The 27,566-nt window shown below is 35.2% G+C and overlaps 1 protein-coding gene across 34 annotated transcripts in view; it reads left to right on the top strand.

The window, feature by feature from the left end:
* Positions 1 to 27,566, top strand: part of NRXN1 (neurexin 1) — a 1,144,745-nt gene that overhangs the window by 937,866 nt on the left and 179,313 nt on the right. The gene's annotated exons all lie outside the window — the stretch shown is intronic.

Genomic DNA, 27,566 nt, shown 5'->3' on the forward strand with positions numbered 1-27,566 from the left:
AAAAAAAAAAAAAATGCTTTAATGGAAATACAGCTTTTGTGGCATCAGTGGTTGCCCCTGTAAGACAGTAAGGATAGAATAAGTGAGAGGTTTTGTTTAATAATACGTGGCAAGATTACTTTTTCATAACTTAAGCAGAATCTATTATAGTACATTCCAGAAAGATGACACTATTTAATAAATAGAGACTAAGTACTATTATCAAATCAGTAAAGGTCAATGACTTAATTAAGTTATATATTTTAATGAAATATATATCTATATTTAAACAACAATCTAAGACTGTGGGAATAGATGTTTGTACTTTCATTTCATGTTGTGGATAGCGTGCGTCTCCATTGCGTAGCAGAGTGCCTATTTTGAAAAGTAATTATTTTTAAAAAGTTTTGAAGATGAAGTTGCCTTATTGTGTTTATCCCTAAAAATAAACTATAAATAGTATTCTGAGCAATACCGGTTTCTGGGCCTAAGGTCTACTTTTTTCCTGAGAATATATGTATTCATTGATGTGTGTATGCAATTGTGCATGTTAGTGTGTGTGCATACGTATGTATTTGGATCGTGATCCTTGAACATTTTCTGAGTTCCCTAGTCACATTTTATAAAGGTGTACATAGTACCATTTTTTAAAAATTTTTAATTTTATGCTGATATTTGCCTCTACCTTATATATATTTTATTTGAAAGCACTGCATTGAACTCAGATTGCACTTATATGAGAAACAAAGTGAATAATTACAAGTGTGATATTAAATGGCCTTTTAATTTTCTTCTTTATTATTGGCTTTTTGATTAACAATAGAGCAAGAGTCTATTAACAGCTGCTCCAAGAAAAACATTTGCTCAAGTCCAGGACTATGAATTGGGTGCACATATTAAAACTATCACAGCTTCCTTCTAGCACTGAATCAAAAACATGGCTGAACATTTTTCTAAAAGCAAACTCATGAGACAGCCTTTATACAATACTTATGGGAATGTTTCTTTGGTATCCTTCTTCTTGAATGCTATTGGAAAAAATATTAAGAGCAAAACTGAAATATAAAAATGACTATAGTAAATATAAGAGAATGACTCTAAAACAGATAGTTAGGTATGGCAGTTTCAAGGATTGATGGGTGAACCAGGAGACTTTATATACACTCATATATTTTAGTTCCTTTTGCCTTGTTAACAGAATTAGGATTTTAAAACAAAATCTTTTGAGCTAAGATTGCATGTTTTTACTGTATTTTTCACTCAACCTGGAAGAAACACTTTTTACATTTTACATTCAAATGATAGATGGTTTTCTTTTTAATGAACCTTTTCTTTCAACCTTTCCCTATTTACAATAAGGTTTTGCATCTCCCTAATCCCTGCTGTGGGCCTTTGGACATGACAAAGAAAGCTCTGATGAAACACAAGAGAACACTTGCAATTTCTTTTCTTTTATGACTGTTTAGAAGGATCTATATCCACACTTACGCACCTCCTTACATTCTCCAAATGAAAAAGACCCTCAGGTTTTTACTTTGCAGGGAGCATTTATCAGAAAAAGTATCCCGTAAGAAAGTGAATAAATTTCTACTGTTTACATTCTTTTTTAAAATTATTATTAAAAGAGTTTCAATATACCTAGCCTTCCAAAAGATAAAGACACATAATGGATAGACATTCTGGCAAAGCGTGAACTAGACAAAAGTTGATGCAGTGGCTATTTCAGGATTAAATTCCCATATATTAATTTTCAAATTAAGATATGGAGAGATTTTGACTTGGATAAAATGAGCAGCACAAAGCTCTTACAGAGATGCGAGGCCTCTGTGCTAGTCTACTGGCCTATGTAAATGTACCACTTTATCAGGAATTCTGTAAGACCAACAACAAAAACCAATGACACATTAACACACATGTATTGTGCCCTTTGAGATATACAGAATTTTTCCCAAACAAAAATAAACCTGCCTTTAAACTCTAACTTACGTGCAACAAAATCCTTCCTGCTGGTGAATTAAAATGTATTCCAGAGTTATGTTAGAGGAAGGCTAAAATTGACATCTGCCCTAGACTATGTCACTGTCCAGTCCATTGCTGATAGAAGCTAAACCTGGAAGGTCTGACTTACTCAGTAGCTTCTAAGCCCATAGGAACCCCCAGATTTCTTGAGCCTAGTCGCTCAGCAGTTCATTACTATACTTTGTAAAACTATTTATAGAGCCTGCTTTTGAATTTAAAGGAAGTAAAATCATACACAGAGCCACACTCCCTTTTCTGTTGAATTACTTACAAAAGTTAAAGAAAAGAAAACTTTATTTTGGAGAAATACTCTTTTATTACAATCTTCCTCTAGTCAAAATACACGCCAATTAGAATGTCATAGTCAAATTGTTATTCCAATGTTGTCTAAAGAAAATTCTGTCATGACCAGCCTATGATTTTAGGAACCAGGGGACAAGGAAGCTTCATATAATTTACATTCAAATAATTTAAAGATTTTTAAAAGACTGATCCTATCCATGAAACTCCCCCATACATTACAGCCTTGCTACTTAAAATGTTATCTGCAGACGGGCAGTATCAGCATCACCTAGGAGCTTGTCTACTGAATCAGTCTGTATTTTAACAACATTCCCAGAAGACGTGCAAGCTGATTTACATTGGAGAATTTATTCCTTACAGTCTGCTTTCTAGTATTCTCACTAAGGGACACATTCCGTTAAGCACAACATTAAGATCTTACTTTTGCATTTTCTCCTGAACACCTTCACCTTCACATTCATTTGCTAAACCATAATCACATTGTTTGGGAAGAGGGCACAGTTCTTACAATAGAAGGGAGAACACCTAGGTCTTTATTTAATTTATTTCCAGCATAGACTTATAACAAAAATTCTGCCAATGCTCTAGGGTCTAGACAATACTATAAAAAAGTAATTACATTAAATTTTTCAGCAATAGAGGCCGTGGGCCAATTCTAGTATTTTTTTTTTTTTACTTTAGAAATGCCAGTGAATCTATCTTACATATTTTTGTCACATTCTTGTCAAAATTTACAATTGAATTTTTTTTCTTTTTCTAACAGCCTGAGGCTTTATGATTTGGCTCACTGAGTCTGTGAAAAGTACTCATTGAAACTCTTCTGGTGGCTGTGTAAAGACATACACACTAGTCAATTGCTTACAATACTATCTAAAGCAGATTGTTCTTTTTTGAGGCGTATGACAAGAAATGATTTGGGGAAGAAGGTGTAATCATTTAATACTTGTTTTTGTAATCCATCTTAACCTTGGTGTTTGTCTATTCTGTATTATAGGCTTTATTAAAAACATATTTTCAAACACTGCCTTCTACCTTTCAGGCTCAGATATATATGCTGCACACAAATGCTTATATTGGTCACGCACAGTTTATGCTTATATTTAAATTATGGATTGAGGAGAAGGGTGTGGGAAATGCCTCTCAGCTCTCTTATTACCCATTCTTCCTATCTTTCTGAGTTGAAGAATCTTTGTGGGAACCTGTAATAACTTTCTAATTCAAAAGTTGCTGTTATTTTGCACAATACTTTGAGGATCTTGCTGACTGAAAGGAACTCAATAAATCTAACGTGTATTTATTGTTTTATGGTCCTCAATTTTCAACGTGAAAGCAGCAGGATATAGGCTGAAAATGTTTTAGCATATGTCTACTTTCAGTTCCGATTTTCTTGTCTAAACAGATTCTGATAAAAACAATCATAATCAAACATTCTGAAATATCTGCTTCTCCCTTTATCCCCAAGGCTTTTCATGCACAGATACATTAAACACATGCTCACAAAGGCAATTTTCTGTTATTTTGGTGACTCAGTTAAGAACACCATGAAAAAAGGTCCCTGTAACACCCCACTACTTCTTTCCATTAATACCAGGAGGGTGCAGGGATTTTTAAATCATTTTTACTTGGCTACATCTTAGGGAAAATCAGCATCAAGTCAGAAATATTTAAGAAAAACTATGCTGTTTTCATTGGCATTAGTTAAAGTCCAGTATTTGAAAAGAGGTTATCTCATTTGTACTGCAATTTTTTTTTTAAATGTTAACTTGATTTGCCTAACATATTTCAAAATGACAGTGTCAAAGAGCTGAGCTGGGGAAATAAGATTTTGCCTCTTCCTCAGAAGAGAAATTGTGGCGAAGAGGTAGAATTTCTTCTTGCTCTCTGGAAGCACTACATCTGTAGATGCTCAGATATTCCTGTTATAGACATGCAAAGCAACTTTGGTAATTTACTTTGAGAATCCCTTGTGAGCGGCCCTTTTTAAGCAGAGAACTGACCCCATTGACATCCCCAGAGAGTTCAGGAAATGCTTTTGAGGACTAATTTTTGGCTCTGCTGTTTAAACTTATAATTTATTTTCATTGCAGATCTTTTCTTTCCCCCTCCTCTTCTCCAAGCCTAGACAGAGGCTTTAATTGGTAACCTGTGGTGTTTCTTACTGCTGACTTAACACATCAGGTTGCATCTCTAATTAGCCCTATGAGGTTCAGATAATAACTTTAACTTTAGTGAGTTTTCCCAGCCTCACAAAGTTATTTATTAGGGCCTGATACCATGTCATAAATCTTTCTGATAAACTTCAATTGCTATAAACAAGTCAGTGGAAGATCAACAAAAATTGCGTAGCTCTTTAAAAAATGCCAGTGAGAGGTGTAAGGTAATTATTCCTTCACCCTGCCATGCATTTGGCTTGTATTAAAAATTGTTAGTCACAATTAAAAAAGAAGTTGAGCTTTAGGAGAATGCCAAGCTATGTCTTTAGACATATTTGCAAATGTTCAATAATCAATTATGCAAGACATAGGACTACTAGTAATTAAAAGATAGCAGATATAATTGCGTAGCCCCAAGACTGATCCTATGAAAAATTATTTCTCCTTAATAAGTATTTTTAAAAAGACACACTGCTTATAAATTGAATATAAATATACATATGTACATAATTCTTATGTAACAGAAAGACTGTTGCCTCTGTTCACGTTGGAAATAGACTAGCAGTATTGAAGAAATATTAAATAAAAATAAGTGAAGCATAAAACCATCGTCAATTGCAGAGTTTCCAGAAGTTAATCAGACTTCTCCCATCTGGAATTCTCTTTCTGTTGCTTTTGTCCAACTGAATTTTTCTTTTTTCTTTTCCCAAGACAGGAAGTATAGGATATTAGTTAATCTCAGCTGTGCTGTTGGACAGGCCTGGATTCATATCTCACTTACACCCCTCCGTAGCTCTGTGACCTTGAGGAAGTTATTCACTGTTACAAGTTTCAAGCCATTTACAAAATATAGATAATAACAGTATTTCTTTTCTTTGTTTATTGTGGCTATTAAATGAGAAAGCATATGTAAATTGTTTAGACCATTTCAAGATCAGTTTCTGATCAAGAAACATTGATTCCTGTTGGTATTAACTAATCTCAGGTGAAATTCTGAGTACCCTCAGAAATTTGTTTCTTCTGTGGTCCTGCTGTGTTTCTAAACAAAGTTTTAATGAGCTTTCTTTGATATATAAAATATGTGTATATTATATAATATATATGTAACATATATATGTATATTTTTAATAAGTTTTATTCTTTAGAGTAATTTTAGCTTCACAAAAAAATCGAGCAAACTTATAAAGATTTTCCATATACTCTCTGCCCCTACACATGCACAGTCTCCCCACCATTGACATCCCACACTAGAGTGGTAATTTGTTAAAATCGATGCATCAACATTGACACATCATTATCACACAAAGTCCATAGTTTACATTTGGGTTCACTCCTGGTGTTTTTCATTCTGTGGGTTTTGGCAAATGTCTAATGACTTGTATTAACCATTATAATATTACACAGTGTATATTCCTTGTCCTAAAAATCCTCTGGCTCTATCTATTCATCCCTTCCCCCCCCCCCACTAGATCCTGGTAACCACATATCCTTTTATGTCTCTGTAGTTTTTCCTTTTCCAGAATGTCAACAGTTGAAATCATACAGTGGCTTCTCAGATTAGTTTCTTTCACTTAGTGTAATAACATGCATTTAAGACTTCCCCATGTCTTTTCATGGCTTGATAGCCCATTTCTTTTTAGCACTAAATAATATTCCATTGTTTGGATATACTGCCGTTTACTTATTCATTCACCTACTGAAGGACATCTTGGTTGCCTATAAGTTTTGGCATTTATGAATAAAGCTGTTATAAACATCCATGTCCAGACTTTTGTGTGGACATAAATTTTCAGCTCTTCTGGGGAAATACCAAGGAGTTTAATTGCTGAGTCATGTAGTAAGAGTATGTTTGGTTTTGTAAGAAACTACTGAAGTGTGTTCCAAAGTGGCTGTATCACTTTGCATTTCCACTGGCAATGAATGAGTTCCTGCTTCTCTGCATTCCTACCAGCATTTGCTGTTGTCATGTCCCAGTGGCCATTCTAATGGGTTTATAGTGGTGGATCACTGTAGTTTTAACTTGCCATTCCTTAATGATAGATGATGCTATGTATCTTACATATACGTATTTACCATTTGCATATCTACTTTGGTAATGTGATGGGTCAGATATTTTGCCCATTTTTAAGTTACTGTTGTTTTCTTGTTGTTGTGTTTTAAGAGTTCTTTTTGTGTCCTGCATCAGAGCCCTTTATTGGATACACCTTCTGCAAGTATTTTCTCCCAGTCTATGGTATACTTTTTTACATCTATAATTTTAGGGTTCAGTTTGTATATTGCTTTGCATTGATGTGTATATACTTGTGTATATCGACCTTCCCTTCAAAACAGGGTGCAGACCTTTAGCTTGTTTTGTATGTTCTAAAGCAGCCTGCATAGTCTCCTATGTGCATAGAGATACTCAATAATAATTAATGCCCATTGAATGATTAGTGTTCAATAGAAGTCATTTCAATATAATAATATCTGAAACTTAACAGTTTCATAGGAAGACCCAAATCTCGTGGTGTCAGGCAAAATCTCAGGTAAGCTATGTGATCCTCCTTCTGCCTCACTCTTTAACCTTGTAAGGTGGATTATATGTGAGCATTAAGAATAAAGAGAGTCACAAAAGGATAGCCAAAATATTCCTCTAGAATTGAGAGTACATCTTCAATAGGCTTTTCACAGTCAAGGGGGTTTTAGCTAGATCAACTGTATAAACAGTGTTAGTCATTATATTATAGAACCGCTGTCTCAGAAAAAGGCAATTCCTACAAAGGCAAGTTATGGTTAATCATTCTCCTGGTACAGATTACAAAACCTCATGGACAGAAAATACTGTAGCAATAAAGAAAAGAAGATATTAATTCATTCAAAAGTATTTTTAAGTGTCTAGTGTGTGTTAAGGAATTGTAGGGTAGCTAGAGGTCAATTTGACATAGATGTGCTCAAAAAGCTTTATTGTCCTGCAAGGTAGAAGAGACATATGCACGAATAATTATGGTGTGTGGTAAATATTTATGTGTAATAAGGATATACAAAATCAGGAGAGGAAGAAATTAATGATGGCTGGGGTAAAGGAAGTCATTGATTCATAGAACAGATATTTATTAAGTACCTTCTCTGATCCAGGTTTATGTCAGATAATGGGGATTGACCAGGTGTGTTGCAAAAATCTTATACCTTCAAGATTTTCACTGAGTAGGAGTCAAGTCTAAGGGTAATGACGACTTGAAAGTCTGAAGGCCTTCCTTGAGAGATGGTGGAACAGGTCACATTTAAATTTGGCATCAGAAGGAAGGTAGAGTTTGGATATTTGGAGATATGAGCAATGAGAGGGGAAGCACATTCCAAATACTGCCAAAAACAGAAATGGCATAGGGACCAGATGTCTTGTGTTCCAAAGAACAAAGAGTTTGTCATTTTCTGATTTCTTTTGATGATCATTTTATATCTTGAAAAGTATAATTAATATACTAATAGATTATATTTATTGAGTACTTAATTTGATAAAGATACTATTTTAGTCTGGGCACAGTGGCTCACACCTAGCACTAATCCTAGCACTTTGGGAGGCCGAAGTGGGCAAATCACCTGAAGTCGCAAGTTCAAGATCAGCCTGACCAACTTGGAGAAACCCTGTCTCTACAAAAAATATAAAATTAGCCGGGCATGGTAGTGCATGCCTGTAATCCCAGCTACTCTGGAAGCTGAGGCAGGAGAATCCCTTGAACGTGGGAGGCAGAGGTTGTGGTGAGCCGAGATCAGGCCATTGCACTCTAGCCTGGGCAACAAGAGTAAAACTCCTTCTCAAAAAAAAAAAAAAAAAAAAAAAAAAAACTTTTTAAAAAAAAAAAAAAAAAAAAAAAAAAAGATTATTTTCTACATCTTATTTTATTAAATCTTATATAATTCTTACTTGACCTCTGAGGCAGATTGGAATTTTATTCTGAATTTTAGTAAAGAAAACAGTGGCTTGTTCCACATGGGCCCAGGATACACCCCCAGGCCCATTTGATTCTAAGCCTTACACTGTACACCAAAGCCATGACACAGCCCTTCCACCTTCACGGAATCCTGCCTCCATCAAAGAGTTCACAACTCAAAATATTTTAACAGTGTATTTCAAAGGATGCCTGCAAAACCAAAAATAATTTGAGTGAGAGAGAGAGAGAATGCTCTGAGCTAGTAAATGTAGACTCATCAAGACTGAAGTCAGAATAAGCAGTCTTGTGTAACACGGGTTTGTTTCTGGCTACTGGAGACGGCTGAACAAGGAAGGAACCAGCTTCTGTGAGACGGTGTAATGATAAATGAAGAGAGGAACCTGGATTGTTTGCCTCTTTAAATTTCATCTTGTCTGTTAAGCATAGTGATACAGTAGCAGGGGTCACATGGACCCAAGGAAGGTTAAGCCCAAGATAAAGAAAGTGTTCCACACAGCAGAGGTAGGCATATTTTGGTTGAAGAAAAAGGTTTAAGCAAAGGCAACCCAGATGGGAGATCTGGAGAGGGTGGTTAAAGTCCTATAATTGCATTTTCAAATCCACAAGAATAAGTACAGGGAGCTATCTAACTAATGCACAGTGTGCAAAGGACTGAGAATTTTAGTTTGCTAAAGCCTGAGATCAGCAACCAGTGAGTGTAGATAACTTAAAAAAAAAACAACACTCGACAATGTTGATGGAAAAATGGTGCCCTAAATAAGAAACGTGTTCAGTACCCATCTTGCATCTTCCCGTGTAGGTATCAATCTTAAATGTTTCATTGAAGTTAGTGTATTGTGCTAAGGTCCACTAGCATCTAAGCTTATTAACAAACTACATAGCTGAAAGGTGAATGGTTAGAAAAACTTTAAGATTGATAGTTGAAGAATGGAAGGCGATCTTTCTAGCAGAAAACTTGGGTGGACTATGGGAAAAATGTGGCCCCAAAACTGTTTTTAAATAGACAAAGGGCTGTCATATGGGAAAAGGATGCAGATTACACTAAAATGATCCGTAGTGCAGAACTGTGAGAGTAAATTTCTATTTTTATTTTATTTTTTATTTTTGAGATAGAGTCTCTGTCACCCAGGCTGGAGTGCAGTAGGGCAATCTTGGGTCACTGCAACCTCTGCCTTACAGGCTAAAACCATTCCCCTTTCTCAACCCCCAGAGTAGCTGAAATTACAGGTGCAAACCACCAGGCCCATGTAATTTTTGTGTTTTTAGTAGAGATAGAGTTTCACCCTGCTGGCCAGGCTGGTCTCGAACTCCTGAACTCAAGTGATCTGTCTGCCCCAACCTCCAAAAGTGCTGGCATTACAGGTGGGCCCCATGAGAGTAACATTCAATTCAAAAGGATTTAAATAATGAATAGGCTGTTTTGAGAACTAATAACATCACTGGCATGTTTCAAGTTGAACTTAAGTGACCCTTTGTCAGAGGTACTTTAGAAGGGTTTCTGTATCAGGTGAGAGTTTGGGCCTAAGATCGCTTCCCAAATCTAAGATTTTTGTTATTTTACTACTCAGTATTTTCAGAGTCATTGGCAAATTATCATTTCACTAGTTGCCCCTAGTACATCACAGGACAATCTCAAATAATGGATCAAGAGAAATACTAAAGTTTTCTGTGTTTATCATCTCCAGAATGAACCCATTTGCAACTTAAAGTTTTAAATAATCAAATCAAACAGATGAAAATAAAGTATTATAACTAATGAGGATTAAGTCATAAGTCTGAGGGAAAAGAAATGAGATGCGAAGGGTGCTGACGTTATCTGACTTTTTTTAAAAAGGAAACTCAGTTCATGGGCATTCTCTTAAACTTTCAATAGGGGAACAATAGAAAAAAATTGTAACTAGGAATGTTAAGGACTGAAATACATTTTGTAGTCTAAATTAAAACCTGGAGGAACATATTTACTAAGCCCTATTGTTGAATTATATTTGGTAACAACTATTATCCAATAATGGAGAAAAAAGACAAAAAAGAGGTGCTAGTATTGGTCCCTTCATTTATGTGCTATCAATTTTTTATTGTCTAGGATTATTAATCTGCACACACACACACACACACACACACCCCACATATAAAGTTGGGAAAAAATTTGACTTGAATATTCTTTGTACTTTGAAAATTGTATAAACTAATGCTTTGCTTTCTCAACATTCCTTATTTCTAAGTGAGCAGGAAGAAATAGCTGAGTGCTCTTGGTGATGACTATTGCTTTTCCCTATGTCCTACTTGTTTCTTGCATTTCACATTGGCCTTAGGTTGACAGGAAGGATAAGAGACTCCCATATTCCCATGCCATCTCCATTATGCATAATAATGCTTCCTTTTACATAGTAAACATAGGCTTGTGTCAACAATTTCCACATTATGGAAGTATAATTGCATATAAATCGAAACCATTGTCAATATAATCACACAGACTATATTCTCACGTTGTGTTCTAGACTGCCTTTATTTTTTGATACATTATATACAGCAGAAACTCGGGAAACATCATTTTGTGTGACATCAATAAATAAAAATAAATCCACTCTACAAATAAACGTGAAAGATTGCTCTCTGGATACATTTATACTATCTAAATATAGTCCCTTGGCCTCAACCAAAGTGAAGGTAGCTGCAATTTTGAAGGAAAACATCAGCTGTGAAAATAGGGTATTCACCAGTCTCTACTGCAGTAATTGCTGTCAAGACATCTCGGCATCCCAGAAGAAACCAGAATTTGGTTGTTTTCTTTTTCTTTTCTTTTGTTTCTTATTTTTAAAGGAGCCTTTAAAATGTGTCAGCATCTAATAGTACAATAAACCCAAGAAAATCTGACAAACTAGATAAAGAAACCATTTTAGATCTCAAAGAAGACAGGAACAGTATGCTATTTTAGAGTTATAGAAATGCCATTTTTGGTTTTTTGGCTGAATTTTCAATTTGTGGCTCAGCAGTGATTATCACAAATTGAACCACTGTGAATTACAATATATTAAAATATATAAAAATTGAAAAGGCAACTGAAAATAAAATAGAATTATAGAACCAGAAAGGATGATCTAGAAAAAGATGAACTAAATGAGGAAACTAAAGCAAGAGAGAGGAGTTATGTAATTTGTTCAAGATTACAAATATAGTAGGGACAAAAATTGCAGTACTCTTGATTCTCAGACTACCATTGTTCATTCTTTCCAATATGGACCTTTTCTAACACAAATTAAGAAAATAACGTAATAAGCCTTAATATATCCATCACACAGAGTCTATATTTAGAAACACTTGCTAAAAAAGTCACATAGTTTCATTAAACTCATATTTTAATTATATATTCAAAAACATTTTGCTTAATATATTTGCAACTCCTTATGAGGATATGTGCATTTATGTTTATCTCATTTTTAGAATGGTTTTCTGAAGGCTAGCTCTTTCATTTTATGTAAAATGGCTATTTTTGCATCCAACAGTGTGGTTTTGGTTTACAGCTAGTAGTGTGTTTCTGTTTTCTTCTCTATCAATAATTTAAACTGTTATTTTTATTCCCTGTCATATTGCATTGATCGACATGTTTAAATCAATGCTAAGATAGATTGGTGATAGTGTAAAACTTGCTTACTTCGTTGGGAATGCTTTTAGTGTTAAGCATGATGTTGGCAGTTGATTTAAGGTAGAAATGGTTTTATCATGCACGGGTTTGTTCTAGTTTACTAGGTGATTTTTTAAAAATATCAAGAATGTGTAGTGAACTTAACAAATACTTTTATAGAATCTATCTTACTATTGCAAATGCTTTTTTCTCATTTGTCCTCAGGATGTATGTTAATAGATTTCTCAATTTTGAAACATCTCAGTTTTTTCTCAAAAACTTATCTGGTTTTCAAATACCGCATGTTCTCGCTCTTAGGCTGGTATTGAACAATGAGAACACATGAGCACAGGGAGAGGAGCATCACACACTGAGGTCTGTTGAGGGGGAACTAAGGGAGGAACAGCAGGGGGTGGGAAGGTTAAGGGGGGATAACATGGAGAGAAATGCCAGATTAGGTGATAGGGTGATCGAGGCAGCAAACCACCTTGCCATGTATGTACCTATGCAACAATCCTGCATGATCTGCACATGTACCCCAGACCCTAAAGTACAATTAAAAAAAAAAAACATATCTGGTTTTATATGGCATCTAAAGTAAAAAAGGACCAAGTTTGAGTCCTTTGGTTAACATGGTGACTGTGCAAATTTGTACCACATTTTTTTTCTCTGTGGAATGATCTTGATAATGGTTATCTAAGAGTTGTAAAGCTAAAATCAGTTGTTATATAAAGCACCACATAAGGACTGACTCATGGTAAATGGCAATATATGCAGCAGACATCTTTATTATAGAGAGTTATGATTAAAATATACATTGGTTGGTAGATTTGTATGTGTGTGCTACATTTAATTGGCTTTTGTATAAGGAAGTCCTAATTTTATAAATTAGGGATTGTAATTTTGTTTTCATTTTATGAAGTTAGAGGGGAGTTATACTTTTCTATATTCTGAAACAGGTTTTGTCACTGGTAATTATCTATTTCTTGAATATTTTTCCAAGGGAACATAAAATAGTAGGGGTTAAGAACACATACTTTGGAGATAGATAGACCTGGATTCAAATCCTCATCCTTCAAATGGTTAGTGGAGTGACTGTGGGCAAGTGACGTTTTTATGACTCAGTTTTTTTATCTATTAAGTGAAGGTAGTAATAGAATCTGCCTCACACAGAGTTAATATGAGAATCCAGTCAATATTTAGCAAACACTTGTTTTGTGACCATTATGAGCCAAATACTGTTGAGAGGCATATTAAAAAGACTAAACTGGGAATATAGGAAATGGTCATTGATAATTGGAACTTATTAGTATTACTAGCAACATTATTATTAACTGGGACATAAACTATCCAGGCCAAGAGACTTTTACATTAGTAATTTCTGCCATGATTGTTGTATTAGTTTTATTAACTGCCTAGTTTGTCAGTTTCAGTTCCGTAACAATGTATGAATATAACTAGGTATATAACTGGGTAGGTTTTTTCTTTCTTACAAAATGGATGCATCACATTTCTATTGTAGTACTTGGGAAAAAATAAATACATATGTTCTAGAATGTAGCGTGTGACAATAATTGTGATAGGAGAGTAAGCCTAAAAATAGTAAGAAATGAAATAATGGTAATTATTTTAAACAGTCCCTAATAATCTCTTTAAAAATTAAAGAGATGGCTAGGGAAATAATGAGAGTTTATATTATACAATTTCCAGCTGGAAAGTCTGGGAGGCAATATGATATCATCGGAAGTTCTAGGAGAGTTTTAGCAAGCAAGAGCATGAAAAGGGTCTTTTATTTTTACAGTATCAAAAGTAATACATGTCCTTCCAAAGAATAAATTGGGTTATATGGCTCAGAAATAGATAAATTTAACAATACCTTTGAAAGGCTCAGCTAATTTGTATGTGGAATGCTGCAAGTCTCACCTTTTCAGTGTTGTAAGGTTATTTTACATGGTCATCAAGTTCTCTTTTTTGTGTACTTCTTTGGAGAACTTGAGTGTTGCCTGCTTTTGCCTTGATGCTGTATCAATGCTCAGATATTGTATGCATTAAATGTATATCTTCCATAATTAGTGCATTTTGGTGGTCTGTGCCAATATCAACAGTGTAACTTGTTGAAAAAACATTGAAATGGCTTAGCTCTTGTAACATAGTTTGAAAACATTATGATGTTTAAGCTAAATGATGAGTAAACAATCAATTAAAAATGCTAACAATGCATTTAAATTTATGAGGTACATTTAAAGATTAAGTTTATAAATCTTTCTTGAGAACTCTTTCATAATTTCTTCTAGGGGTTTTTTGGATAAAATAAATTGTGATTACAAAGTTTGAGACAGCAGATAGAATTAATTAAAGCAGAAAATTGTATTACAATTACTTCAAAGGAACATGGAATAATTTAAATTTGACTAGGAAAGCTTATCAAAAGCTTAATGTTTCCAAATCAAATTATGTTGGGTTCACATTTGTTGCATCTTGACCCTAACTTAAATGTTTCCCACGTCATAGTCATCTGTCATTAAGTGTAATTGCTGGATTTTGTTAACTAATCACAGGTTATTACTTGTTAATTATTAATTGGAGTGCAACCAAGGCTGATATTAAATATTATTCTCTCTTTTGTTCACATCAAAGCGTGTTCTTTGATTAAGGAGAAAGAGTTTTGGGCTTTTTTTTTTTCTTTGGTTGATCTTTTCGGGCAGCACTGGTATAAGCTTTATGATTCCTTGCATTAAGCATTCATTCAAACTTTCATTCTTGGGCAGCATCTTAGATAGAATCATCTCAAATTAAAAGTTATCATTAAATGCTAGACCAGTGCTTATAATCTTGGGGAAAAATAAAAGATGGTAATAATTAAGAGGTTGATTTCAAATAACTAAGATAAAAGTTAAACGATTTAAATAATTACGATTTATAGGTAGAAAGCTTAAAATATACATGGAAGGAGAGTAGGAAAGGGTCTAAGAAGCGGCCGTCATATTTTTAGGAGAGGAGTAAGTGGGAGAGAAACAAATAAGCTTAATATTAATATTTCTAATCATAATCTGAAATTAAGAAAGTTGAAATATTATAATAGAAAAATACTTCTAATGGATCAATTCATATTTTAAATATCAGCAACTCTACCTATTTTTATTATTATGATAAAAGAAATAGTTAATGATGGTTTACATGATTCTTCTAAACCACATAAAAGATTTATGTAATAGTACTATGCAATGGCTTTTTTGATACAACCAAAGTGGCTACAAAATTCAGATCTATATTTACATGGTTATTGATCATGACATGTGGAATGCCTGAGCTGCTCGTAAGTTATTACTGTTTCTTTTTAAATATTAGGTTTATTACCTTTAGGAAACTGCAACTAAATCTCTCATTTCCTTGCCTATTTCAGTCACAAATTTTATTTAGTAGAAAATTCCATTACTAACCTTGTTTTGATGATTATGTGTTCTATTGGAATTGATTGGAAGCTTGAGGCACATGCTTCAAAATAGCAACCAATGCTAAATATGATTTAAATAAATCTGTTAGCTATAAACAAAAAAGATACTAGAGAAAAACAGGGATATAAACAAGGTGGGAGGAGGTTGGATAGGGGAAAGACACTGGCTATTTCTCTGAGTGTTCCTCTCTTACAGACTCTGAAAATTGGCTGACACTCCAGAATTTTAACTAAGCCTAAAAGACACTACCTCCATTTCTGGCTCTTGAAGTATGACAAAGTCTGCTGCGGCCCTAATGGAGATTAATATTTGGCTTACTGGCAATTCTAAATGCCTGGACTAGCTTAATGCCCGTGAAAGAGGAATTGCTGTGTCTGTCCACCCCCATCTTGGAAAGTTTATCAGTATACAAGCCCCCAAAAATGGTAAGCATCTAGAACTTCAGGGTACTCTCATGTGACCCCTTCTATTTCTAAGGGATCTTGAAGACTCTGCTGAAAGGGTAGCACGATGTGGTTGAAAGCTCTGAGTTTGGAACCAGATAGACCTCGATTGTATATAACTAGATTGGTGTTTTAGCTGTGTGACTTCAGAAAAGTATCTACTTTCCTTGACTTTTAAACATCCTCAACATGGAGATTGTTAGGCCGGTAAACTGAGTTATTGTGAGGATTAAAGGAGTGGAGATTTGAAAAGTACTTGATATTTTGTGTGGTATATACAATAGTGAGAATGATAGTATTTCTCTTTCAAAGAAGCTTACTAATATCACATCTAAACAAACTGCAGCCTCTTGTAAGTATGTTGGACTTCCTCAGAGGAACAGTGGTAGAGTTAAGCACACAAAATCTGGAATTGGACTGCTTGAAGTCAAATCACAATTCTGATACTTATTACCCATGTGACATTACTTTTGAGGCTCAGCTTCCTCATCATTTAAATGAAAATCATAATATATATTCACATGTATTCTTGCTTGTAAAAATGCTTAGAGGGAGTGCCTGACACCTGGCAAGAAGGATGGTTATCATCATCATTATCATCATCATACATATGCTGTCAAATCCTGCCCTTCTGCAATATACACACTCATTGCAGAAGCTTTGGCACTGCTATTATAAAACACTCAATAAGTTAGATATGGTTCCCACTTGGCCTTAGAATGACGTTTGTGATTAATCTCTCAGTGCATTTTTACCTCCTCTGTTAGGTTTGGTTCATGTTTATTTTAATAGAGTGGACATGTTTGGCAGGAGAAGTGTGTAAATTGGTTGCAGGATCACAGTATATTAATCTTGCTGTGATATTCAATACTTAAAGATTTATCAGAAATAATCGGAGTCCGCTGGATAATTCTGCTAATCAGTAGAGACAGGGACTCGCTGTATGTCTCTTTTCAACTATTGTCAGCCCAGACTTTTAAGTATATGTCTTCTGTACTCCAGTAGGTGACCACAAATGGGTTTTTGGTTTACAAAATGGTATTCCCTTATTTAGCAGATTCAATGTCCAAATCTATCCTAACACCCTCAAAGTTATTATCCCCCGAAAATATAGGATGTCAATTATTTTGGGATGGGGAAAGCAAGGAAACAGCTAACCCAGGCAGAAGGAATAGCAATGGGCCTGAGATGGGTCAGAACATGAGACATTTATGGAAATGAAAAGCCAGTGTGATGGAGCAGTAAGAAAGAGAGAGAAAGTGTGTTTTTTTGCTTTTTGGTCAATAGCTGCTAAGTTGACGTTGCTCCAGGTATTTATTCCTTGGGCTGTCTTTACTATGCTAAACATCCACAACTCTCTTCAAAATAATCTCTTGCTCTTCCAGGTGAACAGTGGGAAGGGATGACCTCAGGGAGCCTCCAGTGGATACTGCTCTGGAGAAGTTAGAAACAAACTTTTATGTCAAGTTCAAAATGTCCATGAGTTATTTGAATTTGAGCACTTCATGTACTTTTGGCTTCAAGATTTTTGGCCAAATTTCAGGGCAAATGATCATTTAACTTCATTTATTTGAAATTTTTGTAGAAGTAGAATTGGATGAAGATTTCTTCCTCTCGTTTGAAGTGACTGGTTGACTGCCTGGAATATTGCATTTTGGGACACAGGCATAAACCTTGTTCATCTGCTCTTATAACAGGAAGGTGAAACGGTTGAGGAGGAAAACTTTTCATTCTTCTACTAATTTGAGGAGGGCACTTGAAAAACTAGTCAAGTAAGTTAAAACAGCATTTTTAAGGCAGAAATTTTATGGATAGCTCTTTGTTACATCTTGAGATAAAAGGGCTCTCTGGAGAAATAAGTTAACAAGGCATTCCACCACACAAAGAAACTAAACATGTTGCATTAGTTTTGAAATATAAGCACAGAATGATGAATCTTTTTGACACTGTAGAAGTAAATGACTTTTGGAAAATATGATGAGCTCCTGTTGATTCAGGAAGTCTTTTATATATTGCATTTCATAAAGCACATTGATGAATGACACTTAGGAACAAACAATTAGATGAATGTCAAGTTGTATACCATTAGGTTGCACATTTATTCAACAGTTTTCTATTCTTCAGTTGGAAAATTTGTAAAATGTGTTCACCATCTATTTTTCAATTGCTCTATTTGTGCAAATAATATATTTTACTTTTATTATGCATTATTTCATAACCTAGTTTTACATCTTACACAAATATTTGGATTAATACCTACATATGTTCATATATAATTTGCATATCTTAATATCTATGAAGAGTCCATATATTTATATCTGTATCTGCATTTGTTCGTAAAGGGATCTGTCTTTGTACATACATATTTATCCTCCCTGGGGCCTGTGCACGTACTGTTTTTTCTGCCTGGGAAACACTAAATGTCCATTATAGATTTCTTCTCATCTTCAGCTTCTCAAAGAGGCTTTGCTTAATTACTCCATTCTTCTCATGATACCCCTACTCTTTGCCTTCTTGAAACTTAGCATGCTGTGTATGCTAAAGTAAGTTTTAATGTATAACAAATGACGCGCGACTTAAACTTCATGACAGCAGCACCATCTGCTTTGTTAACCATGTTTATCTAGAACTTAACAGAATGCCAAAAGTATAGTAAAAAGTCTGTATGTGGTTTTTGAATAAGTTCATAAATATTGGTGAATACTGAACTATATGTGTAACGGAAGTTCCAAAATTTTCATGTCATTTATGCCAGAAAACCATGCAATTGAGGAAAATGAATACATCTAAAAACAACCAACGACACACATTTTATCAATTTTGAGTCATGCGGTGAGTGGTATGGTGTTTTACAAAATTCATTGAAGCTAAAAGATACTTGATAAGTATTTTTCAACATTACTTTATTTTTGTGGTAATGTTACTGTTTTATGAAGATGAAATAAGTCATAATCATTAGGAATTTCAGCCTTAGAGATTCCGTATTCCTCTGTTGTGCCAAAATTACACACATGAATATAGATTTATTTTTATGGCTGTAGGAATTATTTCTTAATGCTTCAGGGATGATAGAGCCTTGTTGATTCTTTAGAAAATATTCATTGGTAAATGCATTTCTCTGCCCACATGCACACCTTTTTTTTCTAAGGATGTCCGACAGCTAGCCGTGGACTAGAAGACAATAAGAAAGAGAAAATGAAAAGGAGAAAGTTAGCACTGTCAGCTTTTCTCTTGGGATGCATTTCAATATAGGGCTCTCCTTGAGGCTTGTGGAAACTAACATAGCATCATTAGAAAGTCAGTCCATCAAACACACTTGAAAACATTACCTCACTCTTATTTTTTAGGTTGCAAGTCATGATGCACAAACAGAATTTTAAAAAAATAATATCTTTTCCAAACTGATCTTTCCATTCCCAGTTTACTGTATGTAGCATATATCAATGGTCGTATTGAAAATAATTACATTACATTAATCTCTTGATATTTTATCAAGTCTTTTAAGGATTTTTTTTCAATACAAAGGTTCATTTTGTTTTACCTATAACTGAGTTACTAAGGTTACATTTGCCACGCAAAGTACTCAAATTACAATCTAAGGATGTTCTGTCTATTTGTCTGAAAAATATTGGGCTTTGTGCTATGGAAATTTGGAACATTTGAAAATGAGATTATAATTATGTAGTCAGATCTCCTGGCAAATGATGATCCTGGGATATAACAAGTAAAAGAAATCCACAAATAATCCCAAAGCTCTTTTATAGAAAAACCTTTTTACATAAAAATGTCAACAATTAGGGCCAGGTGCGGTGGCTCAAGCCTGTAATCCCAGCACTTTGGGAGGCCAAGGCAGGTGGATCACAAGGTCAAGAGATCGAGACCATCCTGGTCAACATGGTGAAACCCCGTCTCTACTAAAAATACAAAAAATTAGCTGGGCATGGTGGCGCGTGTCTGTAGTCCCAGCTACTCAGGAGGCTGAGGCAGGAGAATTGCCTGAACCCAGGAGGCGGAGGTTATGGTAAGCCGAGATTGCGCCATTGCACTCTAGCCTGGGTAACAAGAGCGAAACTCCGTCTCAAAAAAAAAAAAAAAAAATGTTAGCAATTAGCAGAATTGATAGATGCCCTTTCCCTGTCCAGTCTCTGGTGGAGGTAATAACAAAGAGTGCAATGGCCCAAAGACAAGGATTCAGACAGATTTGGAAAAACAAAGATTATGGTTTTAATCAGCACCTGAATCATGATGTTTATTGCACAATGTTTATTGTTTAAATTTCTTGTTAAATCATAAGAAAAAGCAATTTAATAATGAAACAAGGGTCTTTAAAGCAACAATAATTTTTAAATATTAAAAAAATGAACAGAAAAAAGTAATCCACATCTGATCAGTTTGCTACACTTTGCACAAGGCTTAACTTAAGCCAGTTTGGCTCTGAGATTGCCATGCAGCAGCCTAAGGAATTTGCTATGATGCCAGACCACTAGGATAACTATCCAAACAAAGTATTACCTGTGAAAAATTAAGGTTACATAGGTTACCAAGTCAATGCCTATTTCTTGCTCTATTTGATTTCTGCTCATTGATTATTCAGGGAGAAAAATAATGAAAGACATTTTTTACGCATAAGGACTCATTTAAAGGCAAGTATGTCAACTTCGTAATAATTGTTGTTTCAGTGGATGGAGATATAGAATTATCTCACTGGGATGGCTCTGATTCACAAGAGGATAGGGTAGCTTTGTTTTATTCTACAGCTATCATGATATCATGCAAACATATGCTATTTGGAACCAGGGGAAGTACCATGAAAAAGCTTTGATGGTATGTCTGTACTCATAGATACACTAAGAACTTCACAATGGTTTGAGAATGTCTTTTCAAGTATTGTGTAAAGCATAATCCGGTATTGGCTCAGTTAGTAAAACAAAATGGAGAAAGATCTTAAAATACGAATATCAAGATTATTACAAAGATCTAGCAGCCAGTCATTTGGTGGGCTGAATTCATCTTGACATTGTTCTGATCTTTAATTTAATTTCATCTAGGGAGAAACAACAAGGAAATAGAAGCACTGAACTGTTTTGATGTTATCACTAGAGCTGAAGATCTATCCATCCTTTTTCTCACTTTACCACCACTAAGCCCTACATTCCTGACAAGGCAGGGACTCTTCTCAATAATGACAAGCCCTTCCATTAGAGATTATACTTTATTGGGAAGGAACATATATGGTTCACAAAAGGCTTCACAGAGTACTGATACTTCAACCTAATGCAAAATCCTCTTTCCCCTCCTAGAGAACCTCTGATTTAAAAACATAATAAATCTCATAGTTTCTCTATTTTTACAGTTTTAAAACAGTTCTAATAGAGACTCAAATTCAAATTTAGGCACGTTCGATGTGTTTCAAAAAAACTCAACTAGTAATGCATTTTCTAAGTTTTTTTCTTTGAGAATTGCTTTGCCTTGCATTTAGGATTTCCCTGGAGCCATAATACTGACATGGGAGGGGACATGGATGTTGTCTAATTAAGCGTGTGCTGCCTCAGTACAATCATTGCAGAACCATTTATCTTACAGGTGAGCACAGTTAGATTTCAGAATGTCTTCTGTTGGTCCAAGTTGTAGATAGTTGCTCTGACTTCGCTCAAGTCTCAGCCTTTCTGAGCTTTAGCTTCTCCATTTACAAAATAGATACCCTGCTTCACAAGTTTTTATGAAAATTAAAAATGTATCTTCTAGTAAAACTGAAATGGCTATATAATTCAAGCAATAGTTTAATTAACTTGCATCAAACATAGTACTGTGAAACTAAACATTATTTTTCAAAAGGAAGAATAACAATAATGCTGGTAATAATAATAATGCTAATCTTATATAATATATAATAATGCTATTATTACACAGGAACTGTGTAGCCATTAGCGTGCTAGAACTTTGTATGCATTATCTCATCAAAAGAAAATTGGAGCATGATGCAAATGTCCTGAAATTAAATAATGGTGATGGTTGTACAACCTTGTGAATATAATAAAACCACTGAACCATATACTTTAAAAGGGCAAATGTTATGGTATGTCTCAATTAAAAGAAAATTGGATGTGAAGGAATATTGAAAAATTGTAAAAGTAAAGGTATTCTGGGAAGTGCTGTGAAGGACGCAATAAGGAATATGTCAGGTTTTTTTCTACCCTTGAGCTCTTTCAATATGTTTGAGGAGTTGAAATGGCACATAGAAACTAACACCTAAAGCAGTGTGTGGGGGAGTATGCTGTAGGCTTATAAAGTTTTATGGGACATTCTTGTGACCAAGAGATGAATATAAGCCTACAGGAAGGTAATATCATGAGCCGGATATAGTTTCATGGAAGGAGCTATAGCATCCTGTAGGATGGAGTCATATTAGAAAAGATACACCATCCCTAATGATGATTTGACAGGGAAATGAAAACACTGTTTTTGAAATTGTATTATTCCTAAATTAGATGTTTCTGAGGTGGTATTGCCCATAGATCTTGCCCACCTCTGGTTCCTTATTGTGTAGTGCTACAAAATGTAACTAGCCAAAACAAACAAACCATGCACTCTGTAGTAACCCTCCTCTTGACTCAGTCCTCTAAGGATACCTTAGTTTCAAGATATTTTCCTGGAACACTGACACAACTGAAGTTATCCATTTTTAGAAAGCTCCACCAGCGTGGTCAGATTTCAATACCTATACTTATTAGCTGTATGATTTCAGAAAGATTAAAGTTTCCAAGAAGATAGAGACAATGGCACTTACCTTTCAGGTCTGCTGGGAATTTTAGAGGAGATACATTGTATAGAGCTCAGTGCCTGGCACATAGTGGGTAGTCTCGTATGCAGGGCCTGGAGGGAGAGATGGAAGATATAAAGAATGTAGCTTCTACGTCCCTGAGTGTTGAATTGGACCCTGCTGGAAGTGTTAGAGCTGTCCAAATGCTGACTTGCATCCCTCACACAATTTGAGGCTTCTGAGACCCTTCAGATGCTTTCCTCAATGCACTGTGCTCCTCGCTACTCCCTCAAGTCTTTTGTGGGTATGAGTATTTGCATGCACGATGTGCCTTTCCAAATTGATTGAAAGTTTTCCCAAAAGCAGAAAATAGATTTTACTTGTTTATATTGTCCCTCAGTAGTAGCAAAACGTGGGGTGCATATTACATACTTTTTATTAGTTATCCAAATGAATTTTAAACAGACACTATTTAATAGAGAAAATAGGAGACATGGCAGCAGGAATTTCTTGTTTTTGATGTGGTGGTGGTGTCTTTTGGAGGCAGGGTATGGCATGTATATCTCAGTGCCAGGTTAAAACAACTAGATTAAAACCATGTCTTACCATTGTAGATCATCTAGATTGGTAAACAGTCTCTACCAGCCCAAAGGGCCTCTGAGTCATTCACTCAGAAATGTATTTGCATTAAATTAGCAATTATCTGAATGGGTATGTTTGTTTTTAGGTGAGAAAACAGGCTCTCTGATACCATCTGTAGTGTCGCTTACCCCAACAACAGTGGCTACAGGTTCCAGAGTCTCCTTCATGCTTTAAAACCTTTGCTCCCTGGTGAGGATTAGTCTCCAGAGGAGCAAAACATGCAATTCAGCCCAACTCTGGTTTCAATCAACAATGTAGATTTGGACCATAGTAGTCTTTCCGTATTCCGAAATGAGTGCAAGCCTGGAGAGCATTTGAAGCCATTGTCATATTCTGTCCAAAGTGGGTCCCTGGAGTACTGGACTGTACTATGATGCATAACAGAAGTTTACAGAACATAAACAGGGATCCCTGCTAATCCACATGCCCTCTGAGTTCCACACGTGTTCATACATTTGGTGCTGTTCTCGAGGAGTATAGTAAACAAACAGAGAGAGAGATTTTCATTTGTTACTGGTATCTGTCCCTGAGCATAGTTGAGCCAAACATTTCTGTATAACAAACCAAGAATGGGGCGGGTGGGGGTGGGGTAAACTGTGCACTAAATCTTATGTAACATCTGTATGCCACATATAGACTAAAATCTTTGTGTGTATCCTGTTTTATCTATTTATATGCAGGTATTATATCTGCATCTGCAATGTGCACATATCTTTCTTGAAGTGCGCCCAAGATGTTGATTACACCATTAAATCTTAATCTTGGTTAAAACATAAAATTTACAAGTGAATATGTTGTTTCATATGGAATTAGACACTGCATTAAATTGTGGTGCTACCTGATAGAACCTTCAAGGATCTTCCCAGTGTCATATTTCATGATGTTTCCGTTTAAGTTGTTTAATAATATAGTCTTTATTCAGAAATGAGCTTCCGTGAAAAAAATCAATAATTACCTTTGTCACTGTTTATTTAATGAATCCATAGAAAGACTTCATTAAATTATAAATGTCTTATTACTGATATTCTCATAATGGATTTTTGAAATTATGATTTGAGGCAGTTATCTATTTCAAGAAAGACACAGTACAGAGAGATCAGTACATGTCCAGTGAAATGACTTCTGGCTTTGCTAATGCAATATTCATGAGAATTTGCCAAGACAATCATATTTAATCCCAGAGAATAAGAGTTTGAAATGAATTCTTTTAAATTGTAATTATCCATTGGCAAGAAAGTTTAGCAAGTTTTATTATTTATATAATTGAAATGACTTGCTATCCTACCAACATGAGATGGTTGTGTTGTGAGAATATTTATAGTTTCTGAATGAAACAGTAAATACTGGTCTTATAAATACGCTTGATATTACTGGTCTTATAAATACACTTGATATTAGTATTTTGTGCTTTATGTGTGTTTTAAATTTTTTGTTTTCAGTGAAAACTCATTGGTGATCATTTGTAATTAAATTGTTTATCAATGCCGGATGCAACTTGGGGTGAAGTGAAGTCTGAATCAGGGTCTGACCTGTTGTTTGAACCTACTTAGATGGTATTCAGTTCCATTCTAGCTAACTCTGGAGTTTGAATCCATGAGATGTCAAAGACATTCGAGTTGAGGCAACAATTGAACATATCCAAGAAGAGATTGGCTTCATTTAAAAGTCAGATGTTCTCTAAACTCATTGTTTCTGAATTGTTTATTTTACCATGTTGCAAAAAAACCCCAAATCCTATGAAATCTGGAGATTTCTACACCTAGAAAATGAGCATTTTGCATTCATATTGCAGAAAGTGTTAAGGTTAAGGTAAAGAGGTTATTTCAGAATTTAAAACATTTTTTTTTACCTTCATCATTGCAATGCTTCTATTCACTGAATCTAGACCTTCTTAATAATTAGTACTCTGATGAAAATACTCTTATGGCCTACCTATCAGAACAAGGAGGAGACTTCAAGAATTGTTTCCAGTCTATTCTGGATAAGGAACAGGTCTTTAAAAGAAGAGACCCTAAACAATGGGTAACTCTAGAATAACAAATATCTTCCTGTACTGTTGTGTTGAAAGAGCTGCTTCCTAAGATGCAACAAAAATTTAAACCTGTTTTGTAAAAATAATTCTCTCTGGTGGAGCACGGTGGCTCACGCCTGCAGTCCCAGCAATTTGGGAGGCAGAAGTATGTGGATCACCTGAGGTCAAGAGTTCAAGACCAGCCTGGCCAACATAAGGAAACCTGTCTCCACTAAAAATACAAAAAAATTAGTTAAACGTAGTGGCAGGTAACTGTAATTCCAGCTACTCAGGAGGCTGAGGCAGGAGAATCGCTTGAACCAGGGAGGTGGAGGTTGCAGTGAGGTGAGATTGTGCCATTGCACTCCAACCTGGGCAACAAGAGTGAAACTCTGTCTCAAAAATAATAATAATAATTTTTTTTCTAACCACCAGGGATGTTCGCAGGGAGTCTCAGCATTGCTTTCTTCCCACTTGGATAATAAAAAGGTCACCTGTTTACTTGTAGACATAAAAAGTAATCAGCTTATTCCTTTATAATGATAGAAGTCAGTTAAAGCTTCTTCATTATCTCTACTTCAGCCGAAATGGAGCCCCCATTTGCACTGGGAAGAACATGATTGTTTCCACGCCTTTCACTTTTCCTCTCCCTCTCTTATTCCTCCAGGGATGAAGCAGGAAAAAGAAGAAGACATAAAGGATAGAAATGACCTTACCTGGCTAATATTATTGTAGTCATCTAGTTGAGCTTTGCCTATACTTAAAGTTCTTAAGGAGGCATTTTTTGAAAGCATTTTGATGGGTCCTTTAGGGATCTTAAGAAGCCATCATTAGGATTGTTTACCTGCAATTCCATTAAAGTAGTAAATGCACTTCCTTCAGATGGTAATTTAGGATTCCCACCTCAGCCCTTGGTCATCTATCACTGTAACTCCAAGTTCTTTTCTTTTTCTGTTTTTTTTGTTTGTTTGTTTGTTTGTTTTTTCACTACTCATCCCAATTTTTTAAGTAACCTTACTAAACAGGATATAACACAATTCTACATGGACTCTAACCTAGGGTCCACAGGTGTCCTTTTTCCTAACAAACCCTAATGCACAAGTGGCTCCTGGCACATCAATATCTCTTTGCTTGACCATTGGGCATCAGCCAAACTCTTTTCCCTTGCAGATTTATCAGGTATAGTCAAATCCTAGTTTTCTGACTTCCTTGACCACTGCCACCCACCAAGTTCCAGAAGACACATATCAATCTTTCTGAGATGTTCCACTAATGTCCCTTTCTCCTTCACTTGAGATAGGGAAAAGTAAACTTCCACCTTGGAGGTATGTGGAAATCACATCCCATCTCAACTGTCTCCAGAAATCCTCTTCTAATTATAAATCTCCTCTTGGCTTTTTCTGCATTTTGATGGACTGGAAGTAGGTAATTAATTAAGGACCCTAAAAGCATTTCTCAATGTTCTCCTTTGCAAGTCTGGCTTGAGTAATTTTATACTTCATTTTGTAAGATGGAAACAGTAATCTGTTTTTGACTTAACTATCTTATCATAACATCTCAGCTGAAACTGAAACAAAAATAATGACTTTACTATTCTGTTATATCCACATATCAGTTGATTGCTATTTATTCCAAAATTATTTTAAGCATACGTTGATTGATACATACACAGAGAACAATACAAGGCCCCTTGGTGATGCTACTGTAGCAGGAGAGATAAAACAGGTATCAAAACAGCTAGATTTACCAAATCTGCTAACTGCAGCTATAGGATGGGATAGCAGTCCTAAACTCAGCCTAATGTAATGATTAAGGACCAGACTCTGGAGCCCAGCTGTGTAGATCTAAATCACAGCTTTTCTCTTTCCAGCAGTGTGACCTTCATCAAGTTGCTTAATCTCCCTGTGCCTTAATTTTCTCATCTGTAAAATGGAGATAAAATAGCATCTCCCTCATGGAACTGTTCTGAAGAATACTAGAGTTAGTATTTATAAATGCTTAGAGCCCTATGTACACGTTTGGTTGTCAGGAAACTCAGAATCCAAGTAGATAGGGTAATTTTTAAAATATTTATTTATTTATTTATTTATTTATTTATTTATTTGAGACGGGGTCTGACCCTGTCACCCAGGGAGGAGTGCAGTGCACAATCATGGCTCACTGCAGCTTCAACATCCTGGGCTCAAGTGATCATCAAACCTCAGCCTCCTGAGTAGCTGGGACTATAGGTGTGTGTCGCCACACCCAGCT

This window comes from Cebus imitator, unplaced genomic scaffold, assembly GCF_001604975.1.
Source record: "Cebus imitator isolate Cc_AM_T3 unplaced genomic scaffold, Cebus_imitator-1.0 Scaffold209, whole genome shotgun sequence".
In the NCBI taxonomy this organism is placed as follows: domain Eukaryota; kingdom Metazoa; phylum Chordata; class Mammalia; order Primates; family Cebidae; genus Cebus; species Cebus imitator.